Source organism: Elephas maximus, chromosome 18 (assembly GCF_024166365.1).
Source record: "Elephas maximus indicus isolate mEleMax1 chromosome 18, mEleMax1 primary haplotype, whole genome shotgun sequence".
Classification (NCBI taxonomy): Eukaryota; Metazoa; Chordata; class Mammalia; order Proboscidea; family Elephantidae; genus Elephas; species Elephas maximus.
This window is the reverse complement of record NC_064836.1, coordinates 53,972,732-53,992,746: the sequence shown is the minus strand read 5'-3', so window position 1 is coordinate 53,992,746 and position 20,015 is coordinate 53,972,732. Positions and strand designations below refer to the sequence as shown.

Here is a 20,015-nt window from a genome sequence, read left to right as displayed (position 1 = left end):
TTGGTAAAGCAGAGGGTCAGCGAAAAAGAGGGAGACCCTCAACGAGATGGATTGAAACAGTGGCTGCAACAATGGGCTTAAGCATAACAACGATTGTGAGGATGTCATAGGACCAGGCAGTGTTTCATTCTGTTATACATAGGGTCGCTGTGAGTCTGAACTGACTCGATGACACCTAATAACAACAACACCCCAACCCATTGCCATGGAGTCACTTCGAACTCATAGTGACCCTATAGGATAGAGTAGAACTGCCCCATTGGGTGTCCAAGGAGCAGTTGATGGATTTGAACTGCTCATCTTTTGGTTAGCAGCCAAGCTCTTAACCACTATACCACCAGGGCCTACCTACCCTGATATTAGATAATATAAAGTTACTTGATAAGGGGCTTAGGTATATAATTATGCAACAGGGAAAGAGTGGAAAGGTTAGGAACAACGTTATTCTATAATATTTCCACAATATTTTACAATCGAAATCCTTCACATTTTATAAATACGTTTTTACACCTTGGAGAATAAACTTAAGAAGATAAAATACCCCCTTTGAGGTAAGAATTAAAAGCTGAAATTTCAGTAAAAATTTATGTTTGGTTATATTAAGAGTTTAGGTTAAATACATGTTTAACATGTAGTTGGATTGTTAACATATGAGCAAATTTAGATTCTATCCCCTACAATAAACCAAATGAATACGATAACACACAGTATCATTTGAAAAATTAAATTATTTAATATCAATATTGGGAAATGTACTTTTCCTTCTTAAGGAGTAGAAATAACATTTTTCATGGTATCACTTTAGGGCAAGTTAAGCAAGTAACAGAGAATGTTAAGGAAAAATACTTTGCTAATATGATTTATATGATGTTGCACTATAAAATTGTGTTACATGGGCCTGCTTTTCTTTAATGATAGTAAATCTAATGTCAGTAGAAACTCAAATAGCCTGGAATGGGAAGTCCATGACACTATTGCAGCACCGTCACCATGAGCTGCTGCTTTCCTGAGTAACCCCCTCTAGGGCTGAATGAGAACTTCAATAAACTATCCATTTGATTCTTGACATTGCTGCCCAGAGTGGCAAGAAATGAAAAGGCTGATATTTTTTCTTGTTGTGTGTTTTTAGTGAGTGGATTTCTAAGCATTGAAGGTATTACTTAAATCACCCCAAGTTATATCAAAATGCAATAGCTAAAAGAGAAAGAAAGATCTTAATGTAGTACTTCCCTACTTAAAAATCCTCAGCAACTCCCAAGTTACCCTCAGAATGAAGCCCTTTTTAGCCATTTACCCTTCTAACTACTTCCTTCATTCCTTGCCTATCATTTAGCCAAAATAGTCCATTCCCTGATTATCCCAAAATTTGTCCTAGGCTATCCTGCCCTTTTTATTTATTCTGCCTGTTCCCTCTATAAGGAATTTTTCTCCTGTTATCCATAATCCTCCTGACCTTCCAAAATTGGCTTCTGCCAAGAACATAACTTCAAGGCTTAACTCAAATACTACTTTCCTCATGAACTGCTTCTGATAACCCTAAGACACTGAATTTCCATTGCTTTTTATATCCTCTGGTGGCATGTGGAACTGCCTAACTTCTGTGTTACTTGATTCCTTGACAATTATTTATTTCATATCTGCCATGTGTTAGGAGCATATGCCCACACTCCAGCAACTCAGCCTATTTTCCAAGTCTGTTGTATCCTAGCAAAGTGTAAGTTCCCGGAGATCAGAGACTGTCATACTGTGGGGCCTACCACATTCTCTTTCACACAGTAGGTACTCGATAAATGTTCTCAATAATTTTTAATCATTTTGTCCAGGAATTTTTACAAAATAGTGCTGAACTGTGTACCCAAGCAGGTGCATATACACAGGTTGTACCACTAAACTCCAAGCCATCTTGAGACTGTTAGGATAAGGACTCTACTGTCTGATCCGATTGGTACATACACACAAGACAATGACATAGTGTTCGCAATTGAAAGCCATTATTATTATTTATAAATAATAATAAACAATAAACAACAAGAACAGATTACTCACAGAAAGCAAACTGTAAACAACAGAAACAAATCTGAGGTGAACTAGACTACCACATTTAGCAAGTGGAGGAATCTGTTTATGTCTAAAAGGGGACCCAATCACCCTTCCCAAATTACCCATGTGCCTTTTTGTGTCATCAAGCAGGCGCACCATGGACCAGGAGTCAGCAAGTGTCTCTCTCTCTCAGCGGGTATGTTGTCGGATTAGACTGAGTAAGGCATGGCTGTGTTCATACACTCTCCCTCTTTCTGTCTCTCTTCACGGCTCTTCTTGGCTGAGTCTGGTCCCCTGTGCTTACTGGTCCAGCTTTCAACTAGCAGCTTTGGGACAACCCTGGGCCAGTGTTAGGGTTAGGCCAGCATTATGACAATTCTGGAGGCAAAATGGCTTTATGGGCAACTCATGTACAATGTATGCCTAAGTCTCTACTCCGTTGGCGACCTCCTACCCGGAGGTGCCCTGCTGTGATCCACGGGCCGAGTCTGCCCACTGCTCTCTGCCGGTGTCACGGTTCCTGTCACTCACACCACTGCAGTCATTTCTCTGCCACTCAGTTCTGCTGTGCTTGTCAATCTTTCTCTCGGTCTTCAGTGTTACCAGCTCAGTGAGCGTTAGTAGCTCAACGTTAAAGCCCTTGATCTATGTTACAGCTCTTGTAGAAGGCTCTCAATGTAGGGCGCCGAGTCTAAAGAATGCATTCCCCGACTGGCTCTTGTTGAGCCTCAGCTGAGCCTCCAGAGTTTTTAATCAGTCACTGGGAAGCCCCAGCCAATCCTGGTAAAGGTCAGACCAGGCAGGGCTTCTCCAGCCAATCCAGGTAAGGGTCAAACTGAGCGGAGCCCCACAGCCAATCCCAGTAAAGGTCAACCGGTGGGAAGGGCACCCTCAAGCCAATCCGTGGATAAAAAAAGTGCTCATTCCTCTGCAAGCCACTTACGCAGACAGTAAATGAACCAATCGCTCGCAAATCCTACCAGTGCTTCAGCAAAGTGCGGCTGATCAATCGTTTTTGGAGAATTACAAACCAGGGCCAGAAACGCCTCATGAAAGAAAGCCTTTGCACCACAAATCCATAACCTGACTTTAAACTCAGGAAAAAGGACCTGGATCACAGATACTCAATAAATTTTAACGGGGTCATTAGAGGTAATTGGATCTATCAGAGTCAAGAAAAGACTGCATTTGCCTTGAGGTATTTAAAATCAAAGGTAGAACCTCATTTGCCTCGGAAGGTTTGAGTGTGGGTCTGTCTAACTTTGTGACCCCTTCAGACTATTATGGTTCTTTATTAAGGATTTTCAACATTCAAAGAGTAAATGCTAGAATGACAAAAACGACGGTGCACACACACACTAACCTGTTGCACTTTATTTATATGATTACAGACCTCTGCATAAATTATTAACTATTTTAGTCATACAAAAAAGGCTGAAAATTTTTATAGTTATAATGGTTTTTTTAATCCTCTTTGATCTTTTGCCTATCTTCTTTAAGTACAGCTTTTATATGCCACTAATTGCTCAAAAACACAGACTAGCCCATTATTTCTTTATAGGCATAGAATTTTAGAGGTAGGAAAGACTTTAGAAATCATTTAAACTTATCAGTTAATTTTATAAAATAGCAACTGGAATTCATCAAAATTCTTAGTGAGCTTTCATAGCTTGGAGGTAAAATTGTGACTAGAACTCAGGTCTCCTGACTCCTGACATAGTGCTCTTTCCACTTGACCTTCCTATACCTCTGTGAACTCTTCTACTTCTATGGGCTACAGATTTTGTTACGGAAATTCTCTCTGTAAATTTTATTCTGCCCAAACTCAAAGGCTGTCCTCCTTCATGAAACAGGCTTTGCTGTCCCAACTCACAATGATACCCTCCAAAAGAAGTACTCTGTACCTTCACAAATAAACCCCTGTTAGCTAAGTTGCAAGATACAAAGACTGCTCTCAAGCAGTTTATAATCTAGTTGGGTAGGTTAATCATGTACACGTAAACAGGACAAATGATGATGATTATTTTAAGATGGCCACAGTGGACTCTAGGAACATGGATTGGTCTCCTAGGGTTGCAGTAACAAAATGCCACACTTTGCATAGCTTTTCAGAACAGAAATGTATTGTCTTACAGTTCTGCAGACTAGAAGTGAGTTATTGAAATGTGTTGATTCTTCTTAGGGTTCTGAGAGAAAAAATTGTTTCACGCCTCTCTCCTAGTTCCTGGTAGTTTCAAGCATTTCTTGGTTTGCAGCTGCAGTGTCACATGGTGTCCTTCCTCTGTCTGTCTCTGTGTATCCTCCCCTGATTTATAAGTACTCTATTCACATAGAATTAAGACCCACCCTACTCTAGGACGACCACATGTTAACCTAACTGATAACATCTTCGAAGACCCTCTTTCCAGACAAGGTCATATTCACAGGTACCAGGCATTAGGACTTCAACATAGCATTTTTTGGGACACAATTCAATCCATCACACAATTCAATCCACAAAGGAGAGAGGGAAAAATTCATTTAAGATCTTCAAAGAAGCGTTAATGTATAGATGGTATTTGAGTTACATATTTAAGGACAGGAAAAATTCTAGGAAGGGAGAAAGGCAGTCAAGATAAAAGACAAGCATTGAGCAAAGATAAGAGTTGTAAAGGGGAAGCAGCAAGTATCAACTGTGGCAGGGCCATAGGATTTGTTAAGCAGATTAGTGAGGAATAAGACCAGAAAATTCAGGGAGTCTTGGTCATGGAGAATAATGCCAAGAAAATGTACTTTAACACTATTTTCCAATACCTGTGAAATACTGAGAGTGGTTAAGCAAGGTAATTTACAGATCAAAGTTCTGCCTTAAGAAAATCAAACCAGCTGGAATGAATTGAAGAAGGACATAACTTGAGATAAATAGACCAGTAGGGAGGGAACTTCTATAGCCCAGGCAAGAGTTAATGAGCATCTAGATTAGAGCAGAAAATGGGAAGAAAATATGGAATCAAATATGCAACAACACTAGAATAGAATCAATAGACTTTGGTAATTGGTTGGATAAGGAGAAGGGAGAGTGGGAGAAGTCATTAGAACTGATGGCCATAAACATACACAGAGAAAACAGGAGATTTTGCAAGTTTTGCAGAGAAAATAAGTACAATATTTTTAGAAGATATTGAGTTTGAATTAAATTCACAACATGCATACTATAATATGTAGCATAAATCAACACATATATTTAGATATGGTAGCAATTTAATACTTAATTACAAACGGATAAAGCGTTCATTAGTGGTTTCACTCATTTCCATCTTGTCTCTTCAATAACACCAGAAAAGTTCTTAAGGAACGGAAAAGGAGTGGGGAGAAGAAACTGATAAGCCTAAAACTCCTAGCGTATTCTATATTCAACAGATAAGTAAACGAAGGCTCAAAACTATCAAGTGTTTTATCTATATTACCAGAGATGTTATGATGCGACAGAGCTATGGTTTACTTCCAGGTCTTACTGGCTCCAGAATCCATGCTTTTTTGATTTCTCCAGAAGGCAGGAGTAGTATAAATGGCTAGAGGTTCCAGGAAGCAGATTTTAGCTAAAATCTTTTATTTTGACCTAAATATAAAGAAAAAAAAACTTTTCAACAATTAATGTTACGAAGTTAGGGAAGAGAACTGAGACCTACAAGAAAATTTTATTGAGTTGATGAAGGTATATAATCTGCAAGCAAAGGAAATCACGTGGATTTTTGTCCTAAATTGTGTAAAATAACACCTGATATGTAGGCAAGGTACACAAAGTTAAATATTATAGCTTTTCCTTCTTTGTGCTAGTGAATACAGTTTTTAAAAGTTTCTTCTTTATTTTCTTAAATCTAAACAGTAAATTTCTTCACAATTTTGCTTAGATTTAACGTATATGTGTGAGCATGTCTATCGTGGTAGAGCTATACACCTTTTCACTTATCAGCTACCTCGTTATACAATATTTTGCATTTACTCTAATAGTAAAAAAAAAAAGAAAAACTACTGTATAACTATTTAGCACATTAACAACATATGCCTGACATTAATGAAAGATGAGGTGCAAGGTGACAGTAATGCCAGCTTTGATGGTTAAGGTTATGAGTCATCTTGGTTGGGCCATGATTGTCAGTGGTTTGGCAGTTATATAATGTGTAATTTGGCAGTTGTGTGATGATGTAATCATCCTCCATTTTGTGATCTGATGTGGTCATCCTTCACTCTTGCATAATGTCGATTTTGCATAATGACCTGGCCTTTGGAAACTAACCATGTTGATGATTGAGGAGAGGGTGTGATTTTTTTCTCAACTGCAGGAGCAATGATCAAATTCAAGAATTAACTTCTAATTAAGATTCCAGAAAATAATATTTTCTTTGTTAAAATATGTATCTTTACATTATAGACAACCAGTGGAATAAATGAATGAAAACATGTTCCATGTCTGCATTTCACAAGAAAGTAAAAATTGGCGGGCCTTTGACATTAGGGAACCAAGCTCCATTGCACCTGCACACATAAATTCTGCCTGAGAAAGTTTTGAAATATGTCATAAAATAGCATTAAGACTTTAACATTGAAGTTTGAATTCAAGCCATTCTTTTTATGTAACCACACCCCATTTGCAAAGAATACCCTCTCTCTCACAGACAAAGTACAACCAGAATGCTCCTTGGAAGCAAGGATGGTGAGACTATGTCTCACATACTTTGGACATGTTATCAGGAGCGACTGGTCCCTGGATAAGGGTATCATGCTTGGTAAAGTAGAGGGTCAGTGAAAAAGAGGAAGACCCTCAATGAGATGGATTGACACTGTGGCTGCAACAACGGGCTTAAGCATAACTATTGTGAAGATGGTGCAGGACCGGGCAGTGTTTTGTTCTATTGTACATAGGGTCACTCTGAGTTGGAATGGCTAAATGGCACCTAACAACAACAACAATTGACAATGGAGCCCTGATGGTGCAATAGTAAAGCACTTGGCTGCTAACTGAAAGGTTGATGATTCAAACCCATCCAGCAGCTCCACGGAAGAAAGATCTTGTAATCTGCTTCCATAAAGATTATAGCCAAGACACGCTTTGGGGCAGTTCTACTTCATCACATGGGGTGGCTATGATTTGGAATAGAATCTATGGCTCCCAACAATAACAACGGCAATAAACAGACATACCTGAAAACAAATGGTCAACTGGTTCTGCTAAAACTTGGACGAAGCAAAAAGAGAAAAAAGAAAGAAACCCAGCAAAGGCCAGAGGAGATATTTTAATTTGGGCAGCTTTCTTCTGACCATTTCCAAATAAACACATCAAAATTAGGAAGGGTGAATGTGGTCTGAACCAATCTCATCATTTGTGATTAGATGGACTATTTACAAAAAGGCTTCTCTGTGCATTCAGACTATAAGTACACACACATACAGAGATACATAGACATGTCTAATATAAATTGCCTCTGAAAATGAAACAACCCCTCAAATTTTTCCTTGTACCTTTATTCTCTGTATTTGTATGACTCAGTGAACACAGCTGAACTTTACCACTTACTAATAGGGTGACTGGAGAAGGTAGTAATATCTGTTTGCCTCAGTTTTCTTGTCAATAAAAGGGTCTGGGTTCCATGGTTTTTAAAGTAATTTCCAGCTATACAATCACACATGTTTCTGAAACAGCGGGATGAGAAAACCCAAGTGGTTATATTGAAATGTCTTTGTCCTTGGTCCTGAGTAACTTTGTACTTTGAGGCCAATTCATTCTGGCCAGGAAGGAACATTTACATTTCAATTTCTAAGATAATCTTGGCCAGGTTTAACCCTTTCAGGTTAAATGTCAATTTTCTTAAGCCACTATATTTGTTAGCACAGGACTTTTCTGTAATTAGATGTCATTCTTTTGATTAATTCTGCATTTGCTTCAGGGAAGTACTAATTTTTAGCCCCTAGATTATTTCTAATGTGTGTGCTTCCTGCCCTATCTCTGCTTGCACTTGTGTTTTTATGCCCTTTTCCTTGCACCTAAGTAGCACTTGGCTTTACTTCAGATGATAATTCTCTTAAAGAGCTTGATCTTGCCCTTTAAGATTCACCAATTTTGTCCCAGTAATATACAGAATGCTGCGTTTCAAGTTCTTTCCATGTCTGTTTGAAGTCAGAACATATTATGTCAAATATATATAGCACATCCCCTCGTGACTACAGATTCTTGTTCTCAAACATAATTTTTCTTAAAGTAATGGGAATTAGAATTCCCATCATACAATATATTCCAAAGTTTTAATTATCAGAAGGGCAAGAATAAACACGCTCTGCTAGCGTAACTTAGAGATTATGTCATATGCCAAAATTAAAAATTAAAAAAATATAATTGAGTAGTTGGAGTAAACATACAAGCCAATTTAGGAAAATATAAATTCAGCAATAAGACAACTAACTAAATGCAAAGGTTCAAATGACTGACCCAAGTGGTAATTTCTTAATGAGTTTTACCACTCAAATGGACATACTGACATAAATTTTTTTTGTAAAAAAAACAATACTTTCATTTTTTTTTTTCTTGTGTATTATCTGAAGGTTGTCTCCAGCCCTAAAGGAAAAAAAGAAAGGTGGAATAGTAGGTCCTTACCATATGGAAACTTAAATAGTAAATGCATCCGTAAAGAGTGTTGCCGTAGTTAGGTGCCTTTGTGTCTGTTCCGTCTCACAGCAACCCCGCATACAACAGAAGGAAATGCTGTCTGATCCTGCACCATCCTCACAATGTTTGAGCCCATTGTTGCAGCCACTGTGTCAATCCATCTTGTTGAAGGTCTTCCTCTTTTTCACTGACCCTCTATTTTACCAAGCATGGTGTCCTTCTCCAGCAATTGGTCCCTCCTGAAAACATGTCCAAAATACATGAGACAAAGGTTCACCATTATTGCTTCTAAGGAGCATTCTGGCTGTGCTTCTTCCAAAACAGATGTGTCTGTTCTTCTGGCAGTCCATGGTATATTCAATATCCTTTACCAACACCATCATTCAAGCGCACCAATTCTTCTTTGGTCTTCCTTATCCACCTTTCACATGCATATGAGGAAATTGAAAATACCATGGCTTGGGTAAAGCAAATTTTAGCCCTCAAAGTGACATCTTTGCTTTTGAACCCTTTAAAAAGTCATTTGCAGCAAATTTGCACAATGCAATACCTCATTTGGTTTCTTGACTGCTGCTTCCCTGGGTGTTGATTGTGGACTCAAATAAAATGAAATCCTTGACAACTTCAGTATTTTCTCCGCTTATCATGATGTTGCTTATTGGTCCGGCGGGAGGATTTTTCTTTATGTTGAGGTTGTAGTCATTGATCTTCATCAGTAAGTACTTCAAGTCCATAAAGATAGGAAACTGTATGGGGCAATTCTATTTTGTCACATGGGGTTACTATGAGTAGAAAATCGACTCGACAGCACCTAACAATAGAAAAAAGGACAACATACTACTTAAAATTCTCTGAAATTCTCCACTGATTCATTTAAGCTGTCTAAATAACCCTCTCTATAATTAATTCCTAGTCTGTCAGTTTGTTGTACTGTGGTGACTTGTGTATTACTGTGATGCTGGAAGCCATGCCACCAGTGCTTCAAATACCAGCAGTGTCACCCATGGTGGACAGGTTTCAGCTGAACTTCCAAACTAAGACAGGATAGGAAGAAGGACTTGGCAGTCTACTTCTGAAAAAAATTAGCCAGTGAAAACCTTATGGATAACAGCAAAATATTGTCTGGTGTAAATTGCCAGAAGATGAGCCCCCAGGTTGGAAGGCACTCAGAAGATGACTAGGGAAGATATGCCTCCTTAAATAGAGTTAACCTTAATGACATGGATGGAGCAAAGCTTTGCTACCTTCATTTGCTGATGAGGCATGACTCAAAATAAGAAGAAGCAGCTGAGAACATCGATTAATAATCAGAAAGTGGAATGTATGAAGTATAAATCTAGGAAAATTGGAAATCAAAAAAGAAATGGAAAGCATAAAGATGAATATCCTGGGAATTAGTGAGTTGAAATGGCCTGGTATTGGCCATTTTGAGTTGGGCAATCATATGGTCTACTATGCTGGGAATGACAAATTGAAGAGAAATGGCATCACATTCATCCTAAAAAAAAAAAAAAAATTCCAGATGTATCCTGAAGTGCAATGCTGTCAGTGATAGAATAATATCCATATGACTACAAAGAAGACCAGTTAATACGACTATTCTTCAAATTTATGCACCAACCACTAACCCCAAAGATGAAGAAACTGAAAATTTTTACCAAATTCTGCACTCATAAATTGATCAAACATGCAATCAAGATGCATAGGTAATTAGTGGTGATTGGAACGTGAATGTAGGAAACAAAGTAGACGAATCAGTAGTTGGAAAGTATGGCCTTGGTGATAGCAAAGACACCAGAGATGACATGATAGAATCTTGCAAGACCAACAACTTATTCATTGCAAATACCAACATAAACATAAATGAGAACTATAAACATGGACCTCACCAGATGGAATATATAGGTATCAAATCAACTACACCTGTGGAAAGAGATGATGGGGGAGCTCAGGATCGTCAGTCAGAATAAAACGAGGGGACGACTATGGAAAAGATCATCAATTGTTCATATGCAAGATCAACTTGAAGCTCAAAAAAAAAAAAAAAAAAACAGAATGAGTCCATGACAGCCAAAATACAACCTTGAGTATATCTCAAAGAATTTAGAAACCATCTCAAGAATAAATTTGACACATTGAACACCAGTGACCAAAGAGCAGACAAGTTGTGGAATGACATCAAGGACATCATACATAAAGAAAGCAAGAGGTCATTAAAAGGACAGGAAAGAAAGAAAAGACCAAAATGGATGTCAGAAAAGACTCTGAAACTTCTTCTTTTGTGTAGAGTAGCTAAAGCAAATGGAAGAAATGATGAAGTAAAAGAGCTGAACAGAAAATTTCAAAGGGCAAATTGAGAAGACAAAATGAAGTATTATAATGAAATATGCAAAGACCTGGACTTAGAAAACCAAAAGGGGAAGAAAACACTTGGCATTTCTCAAACTGAAAGAACTGAAGAAAAAATTCAAGCCTCGAGTTGCAATATTGAAGGATTCTGTGAGCGAAATATTGAATGACAAAGGAAGCATCAAAAGAAGATGAAAGGAATACACAGAGTAACTGTACCAAAAAGAACTGGTCGATGTTCAACTATTTCAGGAGGTAGCATATGATCAGGAACCGATGGTGCTGAAGGAAGAGGTCCAAACTGCACTGAAGACATTGGCGAAAAACAGGCTTGACGGAATACCAATTAAGATGTTTCAGCAAACAGATGCAGTGCTGTTACGCCAAGAAATTTGGAAGACAGCTACCTGGCCAACAAACTGGAAGAGATCCATATTTGTGCATATTCCAAAGAAAAGTGATGCAACAGAATGCAGAAATTCTCTAACAATATCATTAGTATCACGAACAAGTAAAATTTTGCTAGGAATCATTCTAAAGTGGTTGCAGCAGTACATTGACAGGGAACTGCCAGACGTTCAAGCCGGATTCAGAAAAGGGCTTGGAATGAGAGATATCATTGCTGATGTCAGATGGATCTTGGCTGAAAACCGAGAATACCAGAAAGACGTTTACCTGTGCTTTACTGACTATGCAAAAGCATTCGACTGTGTGGACTATAACAAATTACAGACAACATTTCGAAGAATGAGAATTTCAGAACACTAATTGGGCTCATGAGGAGGCCGTACATAGATGAAGAGGCAGTCATTCAAACAGAACAAGGAGGTACTACATGGATTAAAACCCGGAAAGGTGCTCATCAGGGTTGTATCATTTCACCATGCTTATTCAATCTGTATGCTGAGCAAATAATTGGAGAACCTGGATGATATGCAGAAGAACATGGCATCAGAACTAGAGGAAGACTCTTTAACAAACTTTGATATGTAGATTACACAACCTTGCTTGCTGAAAGTGAAGAGAACTTGAAGCACTTATTGATGAAGATCAAAGACCACAGCCTTCAGTATGGATTACACCTCAACATGAAAAAACAAAAACAAAAAAAACTGGACCAATAAGCAGCATCATGATAAACCGAGAAAAGATTGAAGTTGTCAAGGATTTCATTTTACTCGTATTCACAGTCAATGCCCATTGAAGCAGCAGTCAAGAAATCAAACGAGGTATTGCATTGGGCAAATTTGCTGCAAAAGACCTCTTTAACATGTTCAAAAGCAAAGATATCACTTTGAGGACTAAGGTTTGCCTGACCCAAGCCATGGTATTTTCAATTGCCCATATGCATGTGAAATTTGGACAATGAATAAGAAAGACCAAAGAAGAACTGGTGCCTTTGAATGATGGTGTAGGCAAAGAATATTGAATACACACCATGGGCTGCCAGAAGAATGAACAAATCTGCCTCAGAAGAAGTACAACCAATATGCTCCTTAAAAGCAAGGATAGCAAGACTTCGTCTCAAAAATACTTTGGACATGTTATTAGAAGGGCTGAATTGCTGGAGGAGGGTATCATTCTTGGTAAAGTAGAGGGTCAGAAAAAAAGCAGAAGACCGTCAACAAGATGAATAGACACAGTGGCTGCAACAACGGACTCAAGCATAACAAGGATTGTGATGATGGTGCAGGACTGGGCAGTGTTTCTTTCGGTTGTACATAGGGTTGCTATGAGTCGGAACTGCTTAGGGGATACCAAACAACAACATAATTTATTCTGTTATGTCTAATGCAGCGTCCTAAATTGCTGGCAAGGAACACTGTTGGTGCAATAGTTAAGTGCTGGATAGCTAACTGAAAGGTTGGTGGTTCCAACCCACTAGCATTTCCATGGGAGAGAAGATCTGGGAATCTGTTTCCGCGATGATTACAGCCTAGGAAACCCTAGGGGGCAGTTCTACTCTGTCATATGGGGTTGCTGTGAGTCACAATTGGCTCAGGAGCACAAAACAACAAGCTGCTAGCACTAGACAAACTCAGGTAGGGAATGAAGGATAAGAAAATGTCAGACAACACTTTAATAAACAAAACCACACAGTCACTACATAAATACAGATTATTGCCAGGACAGAAGAGAATGATTGTGCCATTGTCTTTCTCTTTCCTACACACACACTTCTGAAGAAGCGGTTTTAGCCCTGTTCTGAGTTATTTTACTCAACAAGGATATTCTTCATGTCTTAGATTGTATAGAGGTACAAAGAAAAAGAAACTTACCATTATCAATAAACTCCAAAGTCTCCCAAATGAAGCGTTTGATGAAGCTTTTAAAAAGTTAAATACCTCAATTGTTAATTCTATGAAAATTATTCCGAATTGTAGTGCTTTTCCACAGTCTATTGAATAATTCTAGGTATTTCTATTTGCTGTGGGAGAAAACGAAGACAGAATAGAAACGTCCCTGGACAGCTTTTTAAAGTGATATAAACCGTCAGAATCACCTCCCATCCCCAGCATCCTCTAAAGAAATTATTAGTTGCATGTTTATGTTTCCTATTATTAGCTTAGAGTTTGCAATATATTAAACATATAATGCCTAGTTGTGCTTTTTATTGTGTTTATATTGTTTATTGCACATTGACTTTTTTAATAATTACTATGTACAATAAATATATTTATACCCTTACTGTATTATTTATTACAAAATTATGACATTTTAAATTTTTATAGAATTGCATGAGTGCTAAGTATAAAATTTCTATTCAGTTAAAAAATACTTATTGGGAGTCTGCTATATGTCAGTCACCCTCAAGGTTCCAGTAAGGTAGCAATAAATAAATCCTGATTTGAATACTCATTGTTGGGAAATATATCCACATGATGTCTGAACTAGTTATTATCGCTTTCATGGGGGAAATATTATGTTTTCTTTAATGTGGTCTATAAGAATATACTGTAGTGAAATACAGTGATTCTTTGTAATATGATTACGGTACAGTATTTTTTTAAATACATGATGCTGAACATTTTCATGACCAATTTACCTTTGTATTATCTTGTCAGTTGCACTGAAAATACAATTGCCTCATCACTAATAGTGCTTTAATTTTATTGCTCTAATTTTATGCATGATGGCCACACAAATTCTGCATATGTTGTTGAATCTTGTGGTTCCACAAGATGGTTCATCTTTCCACTCTACCGTAGTTGGATAATACCCTTGCTATAGACTACCTGTGTGTTCTTTCAGTTCGTCTCTTTCTGTCATTCTCTCTCTCTTCTCCCTTGTGGTTGCTACTCTTTTTCTCAACCCCTAATCCCATCACAAACTTTCCTGGCAAACTTGTTGTCTCTAGGGCCCCTTCGTGCCGTCCTAAAAGAGACCATCATGTGAAATATGCCTTAATAGCATGCCCTTGCTGCTTCTATAAAGAAACACTGTCGGTAGAACAGCACTCCACTCCTCTGTGACATAGTTCATTACCAAGGGTCTATAATTTAATATACCCAATGCCGTGGAGTTGATTAATGTTCCTCACATAAATTTCTCTATGAGCATTTTGACTGGGAAAAAATGTTTATTATTCTTGAAAAACTGACAATTATTATTACACATCGAGAGCTGTGTAATCAATTGCATTTTTCCTTGACTGCCAGGCAACTTAGAGCCAGGAGCCTGATCCACACTTTATGGACCCTCAAATTTGTACAATTTTATGAGCTCTGTTTAAGAAAACTAGCCCTGGTGGTGCAGTGGTTAAGAGCTTGGCCGCTAACCAAAAGCTCAGCAGTTCGAATACACTACCTGCTCCTTGGAAACCCTATGGGGCAGTTCTGCTCTGTCCTGTAGGGTTGCTACGAGTTGGAATAGACTTGATAGCAACAGGTTAGGTTTATTTTTTGGTTTAAGAAAAAGAATTCAAAATAATGAATACAAAATTAGGTACAGGACTTTGGGAAAGCCCCACCCAAGTCCAGGACCTTAAAGCTTAAACTTTATTACCCGAAATTTTATTAGCTACAAATAAATCCATATCTACTTGGAACTAAGTTTTATGCCCAACAGCTGTTCATTTTCTCCATCATAATTTTTTAATTGCACTAGATACTTTCTTGTCCTGACATAGTTGTGATCTAATTGGTTGTTTCTGTAAAATATGAAAGTATAAAAAATGATATACACACACACATCTTAAACATATTATTTAAACTTAAAACATAAAAATAAGCATTTATTTGCCAATCTTTTTCTTTGGGTAAAAAAGTTAAGTGAAAGTTGATTAAGAGAGTTTTTTTTTTTTTTTTTTGCTTAATTTCCCCTTCCTTACTTTTTACAACCTGATTTTTCTCTCTTTATTTGGGGCTAATGGTTTTGCACTTCCTGTACCTATATTTTTATTATAAACTGCCTCAAAATTGTTTCAATATGATGGATTAAAATTCTCACTCTTATGACTATTTGTATATAGATTCTCTGTTTCCTAGATTATCCATACCAAGCTGATTATCTTGGACCTTTCTGAATTGCTTTCTTTAAATACTTAGCATATGCCATGTAACTAAAATAAAACTGAACTTCATCCCACTCAAAACATATGACAAAGTTCTTATTTTATATAATTTTGCTCTGCCTATGCATTGCTTCCACTCTTCAAAATGCTAGGTAATTGAATATATATTAGATATCATTTCTTATACACAAAAAGAAAAAGTGTTGGTTTGCTCCTTCTCCATGGCCAGGGACGATCAATTGAGAACTCCATAACAGTGCCTCCCAGAGACCAGGCTGATGGTGGAGGAGGTGAGCGTGCGCGCGTGCGTGTGTGCATTATCAGCAGACAAAAATAGAATTTAGTCAATATTTCAACATAGCTTTTGTGTTGAAATTAGCATATGCTTGTTATTCACCTTTTAAATTTGCATGGGGACAAATTGTAGAGATATAATCTATTGCCAATCTGTTTTGTCACACAACAACGAACAGCAAAGGGTCATTGGTATTTTCATCCCCACCACGTGGTGTGGAGTTTTAAGAGCACGCATTAGTGCACAGATGTGTACTATCCTTTGAAATCTGCATCCAATCTTCTGGGCTTAGTTTCAGAATACAGTGCCATCACTTAAAACAAAAATAGTTTGTTCTTTCATCTGTGCAGCACAATAGAAGAATTTTAATCAAAGTCAGACACATATTCTGAAGGAAATCACTGTCTACTCTTCCATGAAAGAACTAAATTTCAGCACCACACTTTAAATTTTAGTTGTTCAATAAATTAATTTCACACGTCTCATGTTGAGCCATCCAAAATGGAGAGTGATTTCATTTTTTAACCACCAAGAGATGGTTTGTCTCATAGTGTGTGCCTTGCTATGAGTTATAGTAATTTCTGAAACCCATTAATACAGGAAATTTGATTTTACACCACTTTGGAGACAAAAATAGCAGGTTATTGCATGGATGAGAAAGAAAAATTAAACACTTTAAAAATATTTTCTGAGGGAAAGTGGTAGTTTAGGTTATTATGAAAATTGTCTTAATAATAGGCCTTATAAAACTGTAAAATTAATAATCTTGAATTCTTAGAACTAACAATCTTAGATTCTTTTCTGAACATAACATACCATCCATCATTACAAACTATAGTTTCTCAAACTTGGCCATTGTTTACTTTTTTAATATATGTTAGCACACAGTTGGAGAAGTACCTGAAATGGATAATGAAAATGATGGGGGATTGACAGTGATGCCATAATAGAACGGAATAAAAATATTGGTGTTCTTAGGCCTGAAAAACCTAAAAAAAGGAGGAAATAAGGTTGAAATACATTAAAATATGGAAGGTATGCATGGGTGAACTGGGATTTTTCTCCTACTTGAAGTTTTGGAAGAAGTTTAGAAAATGAAATTAAGAAACATTTTTTAACGCTGTTTTTCACAGTGAGTTTTAAACATAAATGATTCAATTTCAAGAAGTAATACATAGTAAAAATACAAATCAATTCATGGAAAGATTTATATGAATGAAGGGTGTTGCTACATTGTAGGTTATTATAGGAAATAAAGAAGTTTGAGGGAAGCACATTCCTGGCCAAAATGAGAAGAGAAACATAGTTTATTGCCCCTGTCAAACATAGACTATTGCAGAAGGAATACTAACTCTTCTCTAAGTAGTATGTTTTCTTTTTTTTCATTATGAGAATATAATAATTTTTAAAAATACAGGCTATCGTGACAAATGAAGATCCCAAGAGCATAAATAATAATTGATTTGCAAGACAGTTCATTCTAGTTTTTCACCCTAAGTAAGGGAAACTTCGTTAGTTATAATATGATGACTGTGTAATTAAAATAAAGCTCATATATGGCAAACATTCATAGGGAAAGCCTTCCTCATAGTGACTACTCAGGTATTGACTTCATAAATTGTGGATCCAACTTCCCCTGAAACAAAATTGATGGCTCATTGCCAATGAGTATAAATATGCCATTAAGGACTATAAACTTGACTTTAGAAAAAACAAAACAAAAACAGCTTATCTTTTCCAGTTTGCTCTTTGAATGACCACAAATTTTTATTTGTAATTCTTATTGTGTGTGTCAGTCAGGATACAACCAAACAACAACCCATTGCCATCGAGTCAATTCCAACTCATAGCTACCCTATAGGACACAGTAGAACTGCCCAATGGGGTTTCCAAGGAACAGCTGGTGGATTTGAACAGCTGACCTTTTCGTTAGCAGCCGAGCTCTTAACCACTGCACCACCAGGGCTCCCAGTCAGGATAGTCTTGTTTATACCGTGGTAACAAACAGCCCTAAAAGTCTCAGTAGCTAATACAATTGTTTATTGTCTTGCTCACTTTACATGTCCAGTGCAGATCAGTTGAAGACTCTGTTCATCATCGTCTTTCAGACATCTGGCTGGTAGATGGAGCAGCCACTCTCTGAAACGTACCAGTCACTGTGGCAGCAGAAAAGACAGTTCACCACAGGGTCTTACTTTGGCAATTAAATGTTCTGGGCCCAAGAACTAACCCATGTCACTTCTGTTCATGACTCCCTTGGTTAGAACTGGTCACATGGACTTGCCTAAGAAAGCCAAAAAAAGGAAAACCAGAAAAGAAATATAGGGTGAACAGCACTCATGTCTCCAGGAGTCCCCAGATAGTGCAAAAGGTTAAGCACTTAGTATATTAACGAAATGTTGGTAAGCTGTAAACCACCCAGAGGTGCCTCAGAAGAACGTCCTGGTTCTCTGCTTTTGAAAGTCATAGGCTTGAAAACCCTTTGGAGTGCAGTTCTTCTCTGTACACATGGGGTCGCCATGAGTCAGAATTGACTCAGTGGCAACTGGCTTGGTTTTCTCATTTTACTAATGTTTCTACGCTTCAGCTATAGCTCCAACCTTAGTGGCGCAGTGGTTAAGAACTTGGCTGTTAACCAAAAGGTTAGCAGTTTGAATCCACCAGCTGCTCCTTGGAAGCCCTATGAAGCAGTTCTACTCTGTCCTGTGTGGTTGCTGTGAGTCAGAATTGAGTCAATGGCAACAGGTTTTTTTTTTTTTTTGGTTACTATTTTAAAGGCAACTGTTACTTACAGAATGACTCATTTAAACACTGATTTCTTTGAAATGCAGCCATGACTAAAAAGTAATATTAACAGGACTAGCAGAGTAAAAGAAGCCTTCTTAAGAGCCACCTCCTGCTGGGATTCCTTGCTAAGGTTTCAGTGCACTTCAAAATGTTTCTACTAATTGTAAGCTTGGATAAAATTGCTATTTTGAGAAGTTGAGTGATGCCAGTTACAAAAACACTCGAGTAAGAGTGGTCAACCATTAGCAAGCAGACTGCCCCACTGGGATACAGAAGTACATGCTGTTATCATTATTGTAAACCGGGAAGGATCTCAGACTCAAAAGATGCTTCATCAAGACAGTTGTTGAAAACTCAGCCATTCCAAGGACAGGTGTCTTACCAAAAGCCTCTTGGCTGGTTGCTACTAGATGATGTATAATAAATCAAGAAGTAGGCTGATGTCTCAAATGCTAGGATGATTTCCCTAGCCCATTAAGAATATGAAAGAAAAGGATTTCAGGGACGGTTTCAGAAATTCACCAGTGTTTGAGCCTCTGAGTATTATCGCAGGGTATGAGGAAAACTAATGGCATCAAGTTAGCTTCACATGACACCTTGTATTCAGTTTTGTATTTTCTTTAGGATGATGAACAATTTCCAAAATGCAATAGTGTTCTGAGGATCAAATAGTAAAATTTTTGTGGGTGTTGCTTTGGAAATATCCTTCTTACCTGTAGTATGCTGACTTTACTACAAGGTCATAGCTGTCAGAAATATTAAATTAAATAATCCTTTGCCTAAGTATTTTAAACTTTGCTACTTTAAAATATAGGAAAGTTAGAATAAAAGGTATATATTTGTATATTGATTTTATTTTAGTAAAACAAGGTCAGATTATAATAGAATGGTCATTATATTCTATAAATATAACAATTTATTTTCCTCATTAAACAAAAATATTAATATTTAATATTTCACGAATACTTACCACGTGCTAGGCACTAACATTATAAAAATCTTATGTGTGTTCATGAACTCTATTCTTAACAATCTTTTTCTGGGTTGGGTATTATTATTATTATTGTGCATTTCACAAATGAAGACACTGAGGCACCATCTGATTCCAGAACCTTGTACTGAAATTCTGTTGAGAATGTGGGTTTTGGAGAAAAAGAAGCTGAGGTTCAAACCTTGCTCTGCCATTTAGTAAAAGTGGCCACCACTCTTGACAAGTTACTTAACCTCTGTTTGCATGATTTTCTTCTTTTGCAGAACTCCCAACCCTCTAGCTAGAAAAAGTACAGCTAGGAAGGAAAATTACTTGGCACACTGTCTTGCCACTAGTAAGTGTCAAAAAAAAAAAAAAAAAAAAACAGCTAATATTATTCTTATTATTGTTATAATTAGGT

General features: G+C 37.3%; 1 long non-coding RNA gene across 1 annotated transcript; it reads right to left on the bottom strand.

Moving 5' to 3' along the window:
- Positions 1-810: 810 nt before the first annotated feature.
- Positions 811-15,218, bottom strand: LOC126061629 (uncharacterized). The gene is made up of 3 exons (XR_007513858.1): positions 13,309-15,218; positions 8,669-9,491; positions 811-5,638 (listed from the first exon to the last, which is right to left on the bottom strand). It is a non-coding gene; the product is annotated as an uncharacterized LOC126061629 (long non-coding RNA).
- Positions 15,219-20,015: the final 4,797 nt, after the last annotated feature.